Source organism: Argopecten irradians, chromosome 2 (assembly GCF_041381155.1).
Source record: "Argopecten irradians isolate NY chromosome 2, Ai_NY, whole genome shotgun sequence".
NCBI classification, from domain to species: Eukaryota; Metazoa; Mollusca; class Bivalvia; order Pectinida; family Pectinidae; genus Argopecten; species Argopecten irradians.
This window is the reverse complement of record NC_091135.1, coordinates 72,092,842-72,112,353: the sequence shown is the minus strand read 5'-3', so window position 1 is coordinate 72,112,353 and position 19,512 is coordinate 72,092,842. Positions and strand designations below refer to the sequence as shown.

General features: G+C 38.2%; 1 long non-coding RNA gene across 1 annotated transcript; it reads left to right on the top strand.

Moving 5' to 3' along the window:
- Window positions 1–9,465: 9,465 nt before the first annotated feature.
- LOC138317085 (uncharacterized) lies at window positions 9,466–17,359 on the top strand. Its single transcript, XR_011207709.1, has 4 exons — window positions 9,466–9,608; window positions 10,330–10,513; window positions 13,265–13,360; window positions 17,328–17,359. It is a non-coding gene; the product is annotated as an uncharacterized lncRNA (long non-coding RNA).
- The last annotated feature ends 2,153 nt before the right edge of the window (window positions 17,360–19,512 follow it).

Sequence of the window (19,512 nt, the reverse complement as noted above, 5' to 3'; positions counted from 1 at the left end):
CTTACATGGGTCTGTCAAGTGGATAGTGACTAACTCAAACCGAGCAAGCCAAGACCGTGAAGAATTTGGAGGCTTGTCTACCCCAGGTGTTTTTTGCCACGGAGCGTTGTCATCCAAAATATTTCACTAGGTTTTGAGAATGTCTGTGTCCACACTGAGCAGACCGATGTTTTATTCGTTTTATTCACTATTCATTTGATGAACACATATTAAAAATGCAGTTTTTATGGCTATATTTCCAAAGGACGAGCCGTTAATAGGAATGTGAAACATCGTGTCAATATTAATGAAGTCGCCAACAATAGCCAGCGAAATTAATGATGAACATCATCGGGACATTGTGTCTACGTAGCCCGTTGAGTGTTTCTTATTGTCCTACCTCAGTTAAAGAGACCAGTTTATCTTTTCCCTAGAAAACCGCTTTATTATTACCCGTGTCAATGTACGAGGGAGGGTGTTCCAAAATTTATTGATACTCTTGGTGATTTTTCTGTGATTTGAAGTAAATTCTGATCATTTTACTATGGCACTGTCCCTCTAAGCCAGTACTCCTCCATCTGCATTTAAGCATCGTTTCAATCCGAGCGATGCACTTTTGGAAACTGGTTTCGTACTCTTGAATTGGTTTATCTTATAAGATAACAGGTAATTGAGGCAGAAGCCAAGGGCATTTACTTGATTTATTATCTCACCTGGTCTTCTAAAGGACCGAGGGTAGAATCTGAAGGAGATACCGACAGCGTCCGACGTCCGGCGTTCCGTTGTCGATCGTCCGTCAAACAATCGACTTCTTCTCCAAAAACCGGCCTGTTCCGGATTTCAATAAATATTTGTACAGGAAGCATTCAAATGGGCTAACTAACTGAAAAGTGTTACAATTGCATTGGGGCTGAACCCTGCCGGGGGCCTGAGGGGCGGGGCCATAAACAAGGAGGGTCAATTTGGCTATTTGCCATATAATAAGACTCTCTTATCTGAACCAAGCATGGGTTTAGCACCCATAATGCAATGGTAGCCTTCCGTTATATAGGAGGGGATTTCACAAATTGTACAAAATGATAGGACCAACACCCAAACACACACAACCTGCCCACCCCTGAGGGGCCTAGAGGGGGAGGATTCCAAAAGGGTCAATTGTGCTATTTCCATATAAATGACTTCTTCTCTGCAACTATGCATGGTATATTCACCCATTAATGCAATGGTACAATCCTTGGTAGTCTGGGTGGATTCCATAATCAGCAAATGACATAGGGATGTCCCCCGGGGGCCAGAGGGGCCTGAGTCCATAAAAATGGTTCACATTTTCCATATAATTGACCTTTTTCTCTGACAAACTTAACTTGGGAAAGCGCTCATAATGCACTGGTTCCATCCTTAAAGTGTTTTGGATTCAAAATTTTGCAATTGATGGGGCTGACCCCCCCGCAGGAGCCTTGAAGGGTGGGGCTTGGTGGCGGGGGGGGGGGGGGGACTCCATAAGGGGTCAATTTAGCTTTTTACATTATCACACCGACTTCTTCTCTTGACATCTTAGAGATGGAATGAGCACTGATACTGTGCAATGGCAGCATCCTAATAGGGTTGGGAATTGAAAATATGTATCATATGATAGGGCTCACCCTCCGGGGCATTAAACGGCAATAGAATGCGAGTTCAAAGAATGGTCATTTACGGCTACTATTTTCATTATAAATTACTTTGTACTCTGATCCTATGTATTGGATGTAGTAATATTTGTATGGTATTTAATAGCATCATTAGTAATGGTTGTGATTCAGAATTAAAAATCTGGGAGTTCAATTTTTCTTATTCTATCTAATTGTAAGCATTCTTGTGATAATAAACTACCAAATAACACATGGTGGAGCGATTTTCAGGCCTAGGTGGCCTCCTTGTATTTTGTTTCAGGAGTCAGGTGAAATACTAGTTTGGGGGAACAAGAGAAAAGTCCCACAGGGTGCCAAACTCTGCGTGAATATGCAGGGTGGGGGGAGGTCAGGGACCTTTTATGCCTTCAAAAACTCTGATACAATTGACTCCATTCGCTGTTGCTGGCGAATTATCTTCGTAAGAGCCTTGAAGGGCTACTTCAAATAAAAAAAACCTGTATGTGGGCGCGGGGGGGGTTTGTAAGACTTTCTTAAACTCTTATTGAAGTTACTATGTCTTATTACCCTATAATACTTGCGCTTTGACTAGTTTAGCCCTTTTGGAAATCAGGGCTTTGAATGATTGGACCCATTGTAATCCACAGGAATATATCAGACCAAAAGCCTTCATCACGGTGCGTATCAATTTTAGCAAGTGCCTAGGGCGTCCTGGCGTTTTTGCTTGCCCTGATTTCGATTAGAGAGCACCTTTTTTCTTTTGGGATTCGAAAAAAAAACACCATGTTTCATCACCTTTGACCAAATAATCAAAAGCGCATTTTGCGTTATTTCGGGTATTTCTTCAATATGAGGATTTGGCCTTGTCAAACACGGACCTCTTTTGGATTGTGCATAATAGTAAATGGGGTAACCACGCATGGCATTGATCTTGCCCTGCTTTAGATGTTTCTTTAAAATGCAATTGAATACAGTGCTAAAGACAAAGCCTGCCATTTTAGCTAACTGTCCGGGACCCCCAGTTTGTACCTGGCATCATTTTCAAAGGAATTGCGGAATTTATGTTCAAATGTTTATAGCTTTGTTGTATTGTAGTTGCAGGGCGCACTGGTGTTGGGCTGCATCAGTTATGACTGCAGGTGTCCCCGACTTAAATCGAGCAATCCCACATTACAAATAAGTCATATTTGACATTTGTCCTTTCCCACAAATACAACACACCTCACGAATGAATATCCACCGGCTTTTAAGCCATGTAGAGACCCTTCTACTTTGATATACGGCCCTAATTTCAATTTCGTTTTCAACTCTTCTTGCCAACCATAATTTTATATAGATGTAATACGGAGTGCGAATTACAAAACAAATGTTACACAGCACCATGAGTCATGTGTAATTGTGTGCAGCGAGATTTTACCTATATCAACGCCTGTCTGAATAACACGCTAACGCCAAGAGGTATTATTTAAGCCCATTTTGCACGTTTTCTCATGAGGATATTGCGCATACAGATTACATTAATTTAGGAAACATCCCTCGTAAGATAGCATTAGTTTGGCTTAATATATGGATAGATAGATATGTACATAAAAAAAGATTATTATTTTGTAAGGTTTTTAATAATCTATCAGTTAAAAAATAATCTGATTCCTCATTCTTGTTGTATAGAGATGGAACAAAGATGTACCTGGTTGGCCATGTTGTAGAGACTTGAACTTATCTTGTTGAACAATCGCTCTGGTTAGGAGACAACTACAGGCCCTATATAAGTGAACACGTTTAAAACAACATCATCCAGTTTCTTTTATTTTCGGACTTCATCATGACATCAAAGCACTTGGAATGCAGATTTTACTCGGTATCCGATTTCCGACGTGTGTCAAACACTTCCACCAAATTTCCTTCTGGATGAGTATTATGAATCAAATCATTTTTTACAAAATTTGCCTCTTGTTTGGACTATAATCAAAACAAATGCACCAGAAGCATATTATGTGAGTTATCAAAGTTTCCCATTTTGAGAACAACTGGAGTTTGAAACTCTGCCCTCCCGGAATTACAGTATTTTCTATTCTCAGTGTCTACTGTTCTTGTGATTTGTTTACATCAGAATAAAGATAAAACGGTTTGCCATGGACTACCAAAACATTTATCAATGAAGACCAAAGATTCAAGTTACTTTGGATTTTTACCCATCACAGGTGGACTATGGACCTAACCAGGGGCTAGTACAAGGTTAGATTCTGTATGTATGTTTTTTGGTCACCTAGACAATTGGTCACCAGTGAACCTATAGCCATTAGTCATATGTCTGTCGCTCGTTGCTCATTCATGCCTTCGTCCGTTGTTGCATAGTCCGTGTTTTTGTTAACAGTTTCCTTGTGAACGCGTTAACATGAGTAATTATAAACCGAGCTTAAGGAAAATACATTTTAAACCTGCGCTTAATGGAAAATTAGTATGTAGACTAACCTAGTAGAATTTACCTCAGATTGATTCAACAGTTACATTTACGGAGTTTTTGCCCCTTGTGCACTATTAAAATATTATCTGGAACTTTGTATAGTTGCCGATAACTTTAGAAAATATAAACTGAGCTTACATGAAACTTTGTTCTTAGTCCTAACTTTGAAACGACCTATGACAAGTCCCGAAAATCAGCATGATGCTCATGTAAATTTACAGAGATATAACTTGCCCCTTTGCAATAATAAATTACTAATTGAACCATTTGTATGTTGATGATTGTATCAAATATGAACCAAGCTTAATGAAACTGTATTGTGCGTAGACTAAACATTGGAACGATCTAGGACAAGTTAGAAAATAGTAGCTTTATTCGGACCAGTTAATGTTTGGATTCTTTGCCCTTGGCACTTAAAATATTATTGGACATTGTGAACACAATAACTTTAGTGGAATTTTAAACTTGAAGGCTATTGAAAACTTTGTATGTAGACTACATTTGGGGAGGCATCTAGGACGAGATTGAAAACTCGACTTAGAATACAAAACATAGCGATTTTGAGATACAAGTCCCAAATCAAATAACAAGTATTGAGGATCATTATATGAAACACGCAACCTAGAATTAATAATTGTCACTCGTTGGGCTTCATGAAACTTTGCATATAGACGCTATATTACCAGTGGACCTGCAATAATCGAAATTGCCGATACGTCTTGGAAACCTCACACGATCTGGACATAAATGTCAAGAGAACTGATTTCTGTAACATTATTACTTTCATACTCACTAGTTACCAGAAATTCGGATTCCTGAATTTGGAAACTCTATTTTGGAAATGGAATAAATTTTTCATTACTAAACGCGAGAGCCTGCAATAATCCGGACAATTTTTCAGTCACTACTGTGCCGAGAAAATCCAAGGCCAGCTACAGTCATGTGTAAGAATACACACTACGGCACTTGACACTGTGGGTGTTGTGTTTGAGCATAACAACAGCTAGGGGTGCAGCGGTCCAGTAGCAGCAGGCGTTTACCTGGACACCTTTGTCCACGGGTACATGCAGTCATGTAAAGGCTAAGTCAGTAAAGATAAAGATTTGTGGAAATGGTCAATCAAACAAACACACACACCATATATAAATATAAACAATTATATTAGTCCTTAAAAATATGTTCAGTACTATTTGTAAATCATAGTTTTCTTTTGCCAAGGATTGTAGATATAGATCCTGGATTAGGCATTTGTTGAACATTAATTTTGCTGTATGACAGATCAAGAGAGTGGATACGTTGCTATATGCATACATAAGTTCACAATTAATGATGGCGGGGGGATGGCGGTTCGGTTCGTCTTTTAAAAAGAAATGTGTTTATTTCATATTCTTAACATAATAATACAGAAAAAAAACACTATAAAACATAAAAAATGAAGTATGTACACATATATCACATATCTTAAAGCCTATCATCGATTACAAGGTCAAGGGGAGTAACTAGTACATGACAATTTAATTGACTAAGAACACGAAACTTGGCAGTCCGGAAAAATTAGTCATCAGGACAGTTTAGAAGGGGAACAAAGGTGTCCGTTTTATCGAGGGTCCACTGTAGCTATCATTGGAAATATCTTGAACAAGTTTTAAAATAAGCTTGATTCGACTCTAACTTTTTTACAGAGTTATTGCCCATTGGAATAATAATTATTGAATCTTGTGAACATGAGTGTAACGGCGTGTGTGTAAAATATGCCACCAAGCGCTAATGAAACTTTGTTATGTAGACCTAGCGATAGATATATTGTTCCTATTTTGTGAACAAACGACAATCAGTTTAGGGGCATGGGCTAAAATTACATAACATAATTTTGTATCAAATATCAGGTGAGCCGATTTAAGGCCCATGGGCCTGTTGTTGATGTTCAACATTTCCTTTCGACATACATGGCTTGTAAACCAATTTGGGGGGGGGGCGGCAGAAAAAACATCCTTTGGGAAAGGGCGAACAGAGTTTGTATATAAATTTTGGCTGCTGTGACCCCACTGGGGTCGGTAGGGCCGAGCAGGAGCGGGGGCCCAATAGAAGGGTGAAAAGTATGAGTTAAATATTTAAAACTGTTAAAAGTCCTAGATCTCAGCATGGATTGTAACCAAATTTGGCCAGAAACATCTTCCTGGGGAAGTAGGAAAGCAGAGTTGTTTGTATAAGATTTTGACTCTGACCTCCCCGTGGGCAGGAGGAGCGGGGCTCAATAGGGAAAATAAATGAGTGTATAAACTTTGAAAAGAGGCTTTACTAAGTCCATTATGGATTATAACCACAATATTGTGCCAGACAAAAATACATAGCCTTTGGGGAAGTAAGGAACAACAAAATTTGGCTATTTACACTATATCTAGAAGATGAAGTGATACTTGAAGAAGGAACGCTCGTGGACCGGGGGGGGTCTTTTGTAATTGGGGGGGGGGGGATGTTTCAACACTGATTTACAGAGGGTACAAGGCTACGATTATGTCCCGATTGTTTCCCGATTCCCATAATAAGACGATCAAAGAATTGCGCAGCAATAATTGTTGAGTTGACAATGTATGTTTTTTTGTTATGCCAGGAGCTGAGCTGGCTAGTAGTCCGCATTAAACCGCGACTCAAACATTTTACCGAACTATGACCTTGAGATGATTGTGGTGGATTCTCAGTGTAAGGCAGATGTAGCCATGAGAGAGTACATCAAATATATCCACAACTCCACAAATCTACAAATCGCCGGAGTCCCTAGAGTATGAAATGTCTGATTTTATAGTATGTAAATCATGAAACTTGAGATAGAAGCCATGACAGAGTCATCAAAATGATTTCGTGACTAAAGTTTTGTATGGTTTATTGCGATTTAGTGGAAATTGAATGGGTTTGGGTTCAGTGTCAGTTAGCGGGCCCTATTGCTTAGGCTAGGGTCAGTAGTTTTCACTACCTAACTGATACCTGGTTCTGTATTGATGGGGTCCAGTTAGTTTACCAGGGAATCCCATTACTAGTGGCTAGTCTGTAGATATCATTACCTAACTGATACCTGTTCTTTATGTGATGGGGTCAGTATAGTTAACCAGGGTCACCTTTCTTGGCTAGTCAGTAAGTTTTACTACCTAACTGGATACCTGTTCTGTATTGATGGGTGTCAGTGTAGCTTTACCAGCAGCCACTGTCTTGGCTAGTCAGCTAGTTTTACTACTCTAACTGATATCTAAGTTCTGTATTGATGGGTTCAGTTACAGTTACCAGGGCGCCTTGCTCTAGGGCTAGTCAGTGGTTTACTACCTAACTGGCTCTACCTGTTCTGAGTATTGAAGGGTCAGTTAGTTACCCAGGGCCCTTCTTGGCTAGTCAGTATATCTGATTAGGTCAGAACAAAATGGCCGACCAGCCGCTACCATCTTGGATTGATGTCTTTTTAGATGAAGATATGCAACCGCTGTTTGCGCACACAAAGCAATTGAAGGGATCCTGTCTGCGAAGTTTCGATATATAGGTGTTCCCATTGGGGTACCTAGATTTATGCTAAATATTGAGAATTTGAGGACCGTATCATTCAACAAGATGGGGCGGGGGGCGGTTGTGGCCGCCATTTTTGGTAGTGGTGTTAAGTTTTGTTTATTGGCCGCGTCATTTTCCTGTAGAAAGTTTTGGTAGTCTATTGGTTCTGGAAATTTAGGTAGATCTGTCCTCAATTTAGAATGTATATTCCCTAGATAGCCCGTAGTGTTATGCCCAATATTGCATCATTTTGAGGATATGGAAGAATCATTGCCCACAATAGACAGATGTGATGAGCCGTGGAGAGAGCGTTTTCCGTTTATCTAGGATTTTTGTTAGATTGAATGTTAGTTACCACTCTTTCTAATTTTGATTTTTTGGTCATTTAACTTTGCATGAAATGATCCTAACATGGTCCCTACCAAGTGTTGTCTAATTTTTCGGGTCGATCCGAAATCCAAGATGGCCCGCACAGACCACCATCTTGAAAACACATTTTTGAAAGGATATTCTCAAGTTGTACTGGTGTAATTTGGGTGAAACAAGGGCTTGCACTTGAAATGATCCTGACACACGGTTGCCTACAAAGTGTTGTTATTTTTGAGTCAATTTAAAATCCTAAAAATGGCAGCCACAGACAACCCACCATCTTGAAAACACATTTTTGAAATTTTGTGATTTTAGCTTGAAACATTCCATGAAAACGATCCTGACATGGTCTCAACCAAGTGTTTGTTATTTTTGGTGTCGAGTCCAAAATTCAAGATGGCCGTCACAGCCGCCATCTTGAAAACACATTTTGAACATCTTCTCATGTTCTACCTGTGAGATTTGGCTGAAACCTGCATGAAATGATCCTTACATGGTCCCGACCAAGTGTTAATATTTTCGGGTCAATCCGAAATCAGAGATGGGTGCCACAGTCCGCCAATCTTGAAAACATGTTTTGATCTTCTTCGGGGGGAGCATGTTTGACTTGTGCGATTTGGCTGAGAACCTTGCATGAAATGATCCTGACATGGTCTCCAACCAAGTGTTGATATTTTTTCGGGTCAATCCGAAGTATCTGAAATGGCCCGCCACAGTCGGCCATCTGAAAATAAATTTAGAACTTTGATTTCAAGTTCTAACCTGCCGCAATTTTGGTTCAAACTTGCCTGAAATGACACCAATATCTAATTAAATTTCCGCTATAGGACGATTGCTATGGTAAAGTCAAATGACCGGTTGTTTGTTTTTTTTTTTATAAGGCCCTTGGGCCTCTTGTGGTAATTGAAGTTTTGTTATCACTCGTTACCCCCCGCCTATTTCTCAGAAAGTACTGAAGGGATCTTTCTGAAAATTCATGCGTATATTCATTTAGGCCCATAGTTGTGAATATCGCATTTTGGTACCAATCGGTCAACAAGATGGCAGACATGCTGTCATCTTGGATTTGATAATTAGAAAATCATTACTGCTATAATCTTCAGAAAGTATGGTAGGTATTTTTCTTAAATTTCATGTGTAGGTTCTTCAAGGGCTATAGATGTGCCTATTGTAGGTATTTTGAGGGACCGATCATTCCACAAGATGGCCGACGCAGGAGCAGCGCTATCTTCTTGGATTTTAAGAGCTTAAGTTTGAAAAGCAGAGAAAAGATCACTCTTTCAATTGTCGGACAGTAAATAATTCTTTGGTTGGTACCAAGATTCCTCTGGGATCTCTTATAATTAGAAATTTTAATTTTGTGTGCATTTCTCTCTAATCCGTTTTAATTTTGAATGAGTCTGTATATTAATTTTTAATGTTTCCTGAGTATTTTTTTTGGTGATCTTAGCCATTTTTCTGTTTTCTGTTAAAGGTCCATGCATAGTTCTGATGAAGGCGGAGTCCATCGCATCATTATCCAAACACTATCTATATGTTTACCATTAGTTATATAGTGCTGAGGCCTCGTCACTTTCAGATAGAATTACCTACCCTTACTTCTATCGGACTATTCCCCAAATCAGCGTGCATAAGTAATTTTTCCTTGTTTTTAAACACATTTTGTTTTTTTTAGGTCATATGACCTATACTCATCATGCTTCGTCCATCGCGCGTGATGTGCCGTGCGCCATGCATACACTTTTTCATTCGAATGACTTCTTCTCAATAACGAAAAGGCGCCAGGATAAACTCGTATCATTCTGGGATAAAGGGCTACAAAGTTTTGTTCATTCAAAGTTCACGGGGGGGGGGGGGGGGGGGTTGCAAAAAGGCAAAAACGTTTTGCAAAATGTTCAAATGCAATAATTGCATTGACCTTCAATTCGTCACAAAAACGCACAGACACTCGATTCAAAATTGCTAAAATCATTATAAACTTATTGTGAATAACTAAAAGTCTAAGGAGAGACCTGATATTGGGTGATCACTACCATACTGGAATGAAGAAAATGTGAACATTTTCAGTCTATTTGATTCTTTTATATTGATGCAAAGCTGTTTTGCCCTACTGTAATACTTTGACTCTACTGTCTTATGTCAGTGGTCAGATGACCTAGTTTATGCCCATGGGCCTCTCAATTTATTTTCTTTGTTCTAAATGATCAATCTTTCCCATTTTGAATAAAGTGTTTTAAAGGCAGCTGGATATCGTAAGTTTTGACAAGGTAAGATAACCCTTGATCATAATTACATTGAATAATTTAATATGAACATGATGATACCGCTTTAACTAATTTTTTTTTGTTATTTTAGGTATGTGTATGAGCAATTTTTCAGCAAACTAAAATGGCACCAAGTTGGTGCATTAGCAGAAGCAGGCCAGGAGCTGCCAGAATATCACCTTCTTCTTCAGGATCACCTGCAGAAGTCAGGGGTCAAGGTCGTCATCCGCCATGACATTGTACAGACTCATGAACAGAGTTACGACGTTACACAGGTACTAATGCATGGCTCTTTATTTGGTACATAAGTGTGTCGTAACCTGATCAACATACAAATAATAGTTTTAGATATTTGGGGATACTTAGTAAAAACCTGATGATATCCAGGAATTATCTTCTAATTAATTATTCCTTGGTAATACAGTAAAAAACCTGATGATGCCTAGAAATTTTCTATATTATAATTTTCAATTTTCACTAAAGTTGGACTCAATGAAACTACTTAAAAAATACGGTTTCATTTGCTCATGAACTTAGGTATGAACTTGGGTATCTTAACATCGGTTTTCGCGCAAGAAAATATTTCATCTAGACCTACTTTTGCCTGAGAAGCTTTCTAGATTAGGCCTAGATCTAAACAGCGTGTGTTTAAAAAAATTGCAAATATTATGGACTGATTTCTACAATTTTAAAAGCATTTTTAGCTCACCTGGCCCGAAGGGCCGGTGAGCTTATGTCATGGCGCGGCGTCCGTCGTCCGTCGTCCATCCGGCGTCCGTCCGGCGTCCGTCCGGCGTCCGTCCGTCCGTCAACATTTCCTTTAAATCGCTACTAGTCATAGAGTTCTGCATGGATTGTAACCAAATTTGGCCACAAGCATCCTTGAGGGAGGGGGAACAGAACTTGTATAAATTTTGGCTCTGACCCCCCGGGGGCAGGAGGGGTGGGGACCAATAGGGGAAATAGAGGTAAATCCTTTAAATCGCTACTTGTCCTAGAGTTCTGCATTGAATGTAACCAAATTTGGCCACAAACATCCTTAGGGGAGGGGGAACAGAACTTGTATAAATTTTGGCTCTGACCCCCTGGGGGCAGGAGGGGCGGGGCCCAATAGGGGAAATAGAGGTAAATTCTTTAAATCGCTACTTGTCCTAGGGTTCTGCATGGATTGTAACCAAAATTAGCCACAAACATCCTTAGGGGAGGGGGAACAGAACTTGTATAAATTTTGGCACTGACTCCCCAGGCAGGAGGGGCGGGGCCCAATAGGGGAAATAGAGGTAAATTCTTTAAATCGCTACTTGTCCTAGAGTTCTGCATGGATTGTAACCAAAATTAGCCATAAACATCCTTGGGGGAAGGGGAACAGAACTTGTATAAATTTTGGCTCTGGTCCCCCGGGGGCAGGAGGGGCGGGGCCCAATAGGGGAATTAGAGGTAAATCCTTTAAATTGCTTCTAGTCATAGAGTTCTACATGGATTGTAACCAAATTTGGCCACAAACATCCTTGGGGGAAGGGGAACAGAACTTTTTATAAATTTTGGCTCTGGCCCCTCGGAGGCTGGAGGGGTGGGGCCCAATAGGGGAAATAGAGGTAAATCCTTTAAATCGCTACTAGTCATAGAGTTCTGCATGGAATATGTAACCAAATTTGGCCAGAAATATCCTTGGGAGATTAGAACTGAGTTTGTATAAATTTTGGCACTGGTCCCGGGGGGCAGGAGGGGAGGGGCCCAATAGGGGAATTATAGGTAAATCCTATAAATCGGTACTTGTCCTAGAGTTCTGCATGGATTGTAACCAAATTTGGCCATAAACATCCTTGGGGGTAGGAGAACAGAACTTGTATAAATTTTGGCTCTGACCCTCCGGGGACAGGAGGGGGTGGAGCCCAATAGGGGAAATAGTGGTAAATTCTATAAATCGCTACTTGTCCTAGAGTTCGGCATGGATTGTAACCAAATTTGGCCACAAACATCCCTGGGGAAAGGGAAACAGAACTTTGGCTCCGACCCCCTGGGGGCAGGAGGGATGGAGCCCAATAGGGGACTTAGAGGTTAATCTTAAAATTCCTTCAGAAAAGAAACAATGAACCTGTATTCAGAACATTACTTGGCATTACAAACCAGGTGAGCGATACAGGTCCTCTGGGCCTCTTGTTTATGAACTCTCGTTTTACTGACTTCGTGGCTCTTGTGTATCGTTCGAGTCAGCAACATTGCCTACCGAAGCAAAATAAAATGTGCCATGTCCCTGTGTGACGTGTGTCAAAACTACGCTAGAACGTCTCAGTTGTTTAACTTGTATCAAGGCTAAAGGCTTCATAAACCACTAGAACCTTTCCGTTCCCATCATGTTATGGTGACTCTCCATTTTGAATCGAAGCGGGAGACAACTGTATCACACAGTCTAGACATTATCCTTCCGCATCTTTGGCGGACGATTTTTGCAATCACTTCTAAATATATTGTAAATGTTTTATGTATCATCTGGATTGCATTGATAATAAAGTTGTTTCTAAATAAATCTATGACAAATTGTAATATTTGCGCTATTTATATTTAATTAGTTGTATTCTGATATGACGCACTATTTTCTTACGTCTCTCGCTGTAGACTTGCACAAGACCAGAAACTCGCAATTTTTTAAAACAAAAATCAACAAAAATCTAAAATACGATTGAATTGAAATATAAGGATTGAATCATGCTTTGGTCGATTTTATGGGGTGATGAATTGAGTTGCTCTTGAAACAAATTCAACATGAACTGCTTTGCAGTTCATTCAATTTGTTTCAAGAGCAACTCAATACATCAACCCATGAAATCGACCAAAGCAAGATTCAATCCTTAAATAAACCTATCCTAGTGATGGTTATATATAATGATGTTATCATTGGGTACAATACATGACACACTGGTGCATTTTTAAAGCCTTAGATAAACTTATTAAGCTAAGAACTATTTATTTTGTACAACTCAAATCTGTTTTTGTCATTTTTTCATTATTTGTTCATATTTTACTAGATTTTTGCTGATCTGCGAGGAAGAAATGTGAGGATAATCATTGCAGATTTTTATGTAGGTGCAGCGCGTGCAATCATGTGTGAAGCGTTCCGTCAGGTTTGTATAGGACTGTGTATATATATGGCCATGTCTTTAGAGATGGAAGGGTCTTAACGTTCATTCTCCGCTAAATGTACAAATTCCATTATTAAGAGTCCTCTATCAATATCGGGACTTAAAAATAATGTTTGCATATAATGTTTGTTTTACACATGAAATGTATTGATTGATCTTTGAAAATAATGAAGTGTGGTTCCTCGGACCAATTAAGATTTTTCTCACCATCACATTAAATATGGCTCTCGTGACGAATTTCGACTGTCCTCCTAAGCTATAATGTATTTCATAAATCATCTGTGACTAAGGAAATGGGTAAATGTTACATTTTTTTCTATCATATCATAAATATTAGCATATGCAATGAGAATAGACAAGTATTGGCACACAAAATGCTTAGATATATTTTATATAACTCATTTTATCATTGTCACAAACTATGCTGGCAGATACGTTACCAACAAATAAAATCATGTACACAATTGATATATTATCAAATGTCCACGTTTTTTTCGTGATAATGAACTTTAATATGTATACTAACTTTTACCTTTATGACATGGACACATTCATTAACAATTAAATGGACAGGTGCGATCTAATCTTGAAAATATACATGTTACGCAACGACATCAACAGATACGTTACTACTATGTACTTGATTACATAAGATGCCACATTCCCACAGAGATAAATTCACATCACAGTTTGAAAAGTATATAATACTAAGTGTTACAATGTTTGTGGTTTGGTCGTCAAGTCACACGGTGTCATTTAAATGATGAGAGAGGTTAGTGTCGGTCAGTACGTTACAGACAGATACGTTATGGAAAAATACCCATATCGGCAGAAATTCTCACGCTTGTCATAAAACATTCAAAATTTGCTTAACCACGTGGCTAGTGTCCGAGAGTTTGTCATAATAGTTTACAAGCGGGAAGATTCGTTGTGTTGCCAGTGTTGGGAAACTCGAAATAAGAAAAACCTTTACTTTCCTTTATTATATACCTGTACATAGTAACATATATATACATTTTTGATAATAATTACGTGATTTCTAACACAAGTTAGCTGTATTGATTAAGCTATTAGGTAATATAATTAATTGTTAAATGTATAAACCACATATCAAAATAGTAACGTATCTGGTATAAAAGATCTTGTATCTGTTTGATGAAAGGTGTACCGTTAACTCTAATATTTAATGTAAAACTAATAAAAATAGTGTTACATCGACTAATTCAAATACATTTTATAGCCAGATATTGTTAGACTGTTTGTTATACTAATGATACGGTAATGTGATATATAAACATGAAATAACGTATTTGTTTATTTGGTAACGTACCTGTCATATTTGGTAACGTATCTGTACTTTTGTACGTAAACTCCAATTTGAGTGAACTTGGTTTCATTTGTAGCAATTTGTTTCAGACTAGATATGGTCAGAAAATGTAAGTTTAGGGTTGTTTGTGGCAATCAAGTATGACGGAGACTGATACGTTTCTCAGGTGAAGGAAGGCGAGGACAATGAGAATGAATTATTCCTTTTCTTCATGTCAAAAAACATCAACAAAGGACAAGTGAGGTTTCGTTGGCCAATAATATCAGACGAACTGTTTATCCTAATTTATCACATCTACCTGTCAGACGTGCGGGTCATTTTTTCCCCAATTAAATGACAAGAACGCCGAAACCATCTGCAGTCAATGGGAATCGGTGTAGACATATACGTAACCAATATGGTACAAACATAATCATCCCTTCATCAACGCCGTTTTCAATAGTTTTGATCTATCGTTTGATAATTTCGATGTTGTAGTTTTGACTACAAATTTTGAAGCAGAATCGTGTTATTGAATTCGTTGATTTTCTAATACTTCATAAAGACATATATATCAAGAGAACAGACACGTTACCGCTGCTAATTTAGGCAAAAATCATCTAAAGTATTGCAGTGAAGTAAAACCGCTGTTAAGTACATTTTCTTTTTTGCATTTTGACGAATTTATGAAACAGAAAAACATAATAAACCTGTCAGATTTCTACAGTCATATATTAAGTATGTTGTAACATATACGTTACTTTTTAAAGAAGGATTTTAATGTCCCATACAGTAATTTGTGATACAAATAAAAAATTACTGACATTTACTTATGCAGATATAAGTACAGTTTGATAATAAGGAAAAATATAGAAACAAAATATTTTGGTAATATTTTTATATTAAACTATTCGAACACACTTATGAATCATACGAACCAATATTCACAAATGAACTTTTCATAACTGCAATTGATAAAGACAAGTTGCTTTCGAGACGGACAAATGGCTTTGAATGGAAAGAAAAGTCCAAAACCAAAGCTAAAATTCAGTTAAAGTGTATATTTTGTGGCATTTCTAATGACAAACCTCAATTTAGTTCATTTTAACAAAGTCACGTATCTGTTATTTACCAAAATATGATGGTTGACTGTAACAATTATAACTTTTCTATGAGTAAAGATAGGAGCCAGCCCTTTTGGATTTAAAAAGTAGAGATATTTGCCAAACAAATGACAATACATAAGAACTTTGTTTTCAATTTTCATATTTCATGTTTTTATTTCTGAAAACATGCAAATTAGTGGAGAATGAACGTTAAGGCCTCTACAAAAATTGTGGTTTTTGTGGCCCTTGGGTTTTTCCCCAAAGAGGAGGGTCAGATTTACAATTTTGATAGGGAAAACATAATTTTTTAAACATAAATTAAACTTGGTTAGAATTATTAATCTAAGATAGCACTTCAGCATATAATATTCAAATATTCAGGGGCCAGGGTCAAAAGGGGTCAAAAGGGGTCAAAATGGGTAAATTGATAATTAAAAATCATTTTCTTTATGTAGTAGCTTTTTGTTTTACCAAAGGTTTAAATCTTTTGTCACATTAAGATCGATTTTGGAACTTGTTCAGACTAACTTCAAGAGTCTGATGGGTGCAATGGGCCAATAAATTTACAGTAAATTGGGATTTTTTGGATGTGGTAATATTTTAGCTTCCTGTAAACGTGGATATTTTTTGGGAGTGCTTAATTTCACGATTTGCATCCATAAAACTTTCGCTGTGTTGTTATTTTTGGAAAAGATTCAATTACTCAGACTTTTAACAACAAAGTCCATATTTGTACAAAATATTCCGCTCGGGGAAATTTTCTCGATCAAGTGACCTTCGCGAAATTAGCAGAAATTTTCCCCTTGCATAAATTTCCACGGTTACAGTATTTGGCGTTTGGCATGAAAACGCCAAAATGTCACACACCAAAATTTTGCTACATATTTATTGGTTTATATAAAATGATCAATACATCTACATGCCATTTATTATCTATATGCACACATACTCTTGGATAATTTACTTGATCACGTTACATAAACATACATTTAAGGTATGTTCTGTCAACCAGAAAAATAACGTTACCTGTGTTAGTCTTTCTTTGTGCAAAAATGTATATAATTAGATGTGTGACTATTAACCACTTCTATTAAAGATCAATGTTTCAAAGTGTTGTTTTTGTATCGATAAGGCTTCAAAATTAATCATGCCGGTCTATCATGTGTATAGACAAAGTAAATATTCAGAATTTTTTTCTTTTAACAAATCAAGTTATGTGTCAAAAATTTACATGGGATAGGGAAATGCCAAATTTAAACGCACCAAAATTTAACCACCCTATTTTGATACAAAAATGCCCAATTTTTTACCATTAAATGTAAATGATTTTATAAGCAGATCTTGCATATTAACATCTGACCTATTACACCACCATCAAGGTGATCTTAAATTCTATGCATATATTGCACTTGGACCATGTATTAGTTGTGCATATTGCATTTTGGGATTGATCAGTCAAAAAAAAAGGCTGACACATATATCTTGAATTTTTGTCTCAAATTGTTATACGTAATTATGGCTTGTAATTATATTACAGAGGATGACAGCCCATGAAGGCTACGTCTGTTTCTATACGTTCGGCTGGTGGCAAGTTTGACATCCCCTGTACTACTCAACAGATGCATGCAATTGATGGCCATTTCATACTGTCAAAGACTTTTGCTACAGACTGCCTGTAGGGATGTTTAAAAAGTTATATGCCAGTAAGTTGAAATTCAAACAGTAAAATGTAGAATTTAGAATTTTATGGGTTATAAGGCAAAATAAAAGTTTAGATGTAAAAATAAAAAAGAAAAATTGAAATTAAATTTATTTTCAAAAATCTTTTTTTTATAGATATTTTAAATGAGTTGTCACTACACATAACTTATAATTATGGTAAATTCAGGGGACATGTATAATCTGTTCTATGATTTTTGACATAAGCCGTACCCTAACCCTTGTGGGGACTGTCAGGGGACATGTATAATCTGTTCTATGATTTTTGACATAAGCTGTACCCTAACCCTTGTGGGGACTGTCAGGGGACATGTATAATCTGTTCTATGATTTTTGACATAAGCTGTACCCTAACCCTTGTGGAGACTGTCAGGGGACATGTATAATCTGTTCTATGATTTTTGACATAAGCCGTACCCTAACCCTTGTGGGGACTGTCAGGGGACATGTATAATCTGTTCTATGATTTTTGACATAAGCTGTACCCTAACCCTTGTGGGGACTGTCAGGGGACATGTATAATCTGTTCTATGATTTTTGACATAAGCTGTACCCCAACCCTTGTGGGGACTGTCAGGGGACATGTATAATCTGTTCTATGATTTTTGACATAAGCTGTACCCCAACCCTTGTGGGGACTGTCAAGGGACATGTATAATCTGTTCTATGAATTTGACATAAGCCATACCCCAACCGTTATGGGGACTGTCAGGGAACATGTATAATCTGTTCTATGATTTTTGACATAAGCCGTACCCCTAACCCTTGTGGAGACTGTCAGGGGACATGTATAATCTGTTCTATGATTTTTGACATAAGCTGTACCCTAACCCTTGAGGAGACTGTCAGGGGACATGTATAATCTGTTCTATGATTTTTGACATAAGCCGTACCCTAACCCTTGTGGGGACTGTCAGGGGACATGTATAATCTGTTCTATGATTTTTGACATAAGCTGTACCCTAACCCTTGTGGAGACTGTCAGGGGACATGTATAATCTGTTCTATGATTTTTGACATAAGCTGTACCCTAACCCTTGTGGAGACTGTCAGGGGACATGTATAATCTGTTCTATGATTTTTGACATAAGCTGTACCCCAACCCTTGTGGGGACTGTCAGGGGACATGTATAATCTGTTCTATGATTTTTGACATAAGCTGTACCCTAACCCTTGTGGGGACTGTCAGGGGACATGTATAATCTGTTCTATGATTTTTGACATAAGCCGTACCCCAACCCTTGTGGGGACTGTCAGGGGACATGTATAATCTGTTCTATGATTTTTGACATAAGCTGTACCCCAAACCCTTGTGGAGACTGTCAGGGGACATGTATAATCTGTTCTATGATTTTTGACATAAGCCGTACCCCAACCCTTGTGGGGACTGTCAGGGGACATGTATAATCTGTTCTATGATTTTTGACATAAGCTGTACCCTAACCCTTGTGGGGACTGTCAGGGGACATGTATAATCTGTTCTATGATTTTTGACATAAGCCGTACCCTAACCCTTGTGGGGACTGTCAGGGGACATGTATAATCTGTTCTATGATTTTTGACATAAGCTGTACCCTAACCCTTGTGGGGACTGTCAGGGGACATGTATAATCTGTTCTATGATTTTTGACATAAGCCGTACCCCAACCCTTGTGGGGACTGTCAGGGGACATGTATAATCTGTTCTATGATTTTTGACATAAGCTGTACCCTAACCCTTGTGGGGACTGTCAGGGGACATGTATAATCTGTTCTATGATTTTTGACATAAGCCGTACCCCAACCCTTGTGGGGACTGTCAGGGGACATGTATAATCTGTTCTATGATTTTTGACATAAGCCGTACCCTAACCCTTGTGGGGACTGTCAGGGGACATGTATAATCTGTTCTATGATTTTTGACATAAGCCGTACCCCAACCCTTGTGGGGACTGTCAGGGGACATGTATAATCTGTTCTATGATTTTTGACATAAGCCGTACCCCAACCCTTGTGGGGACTGT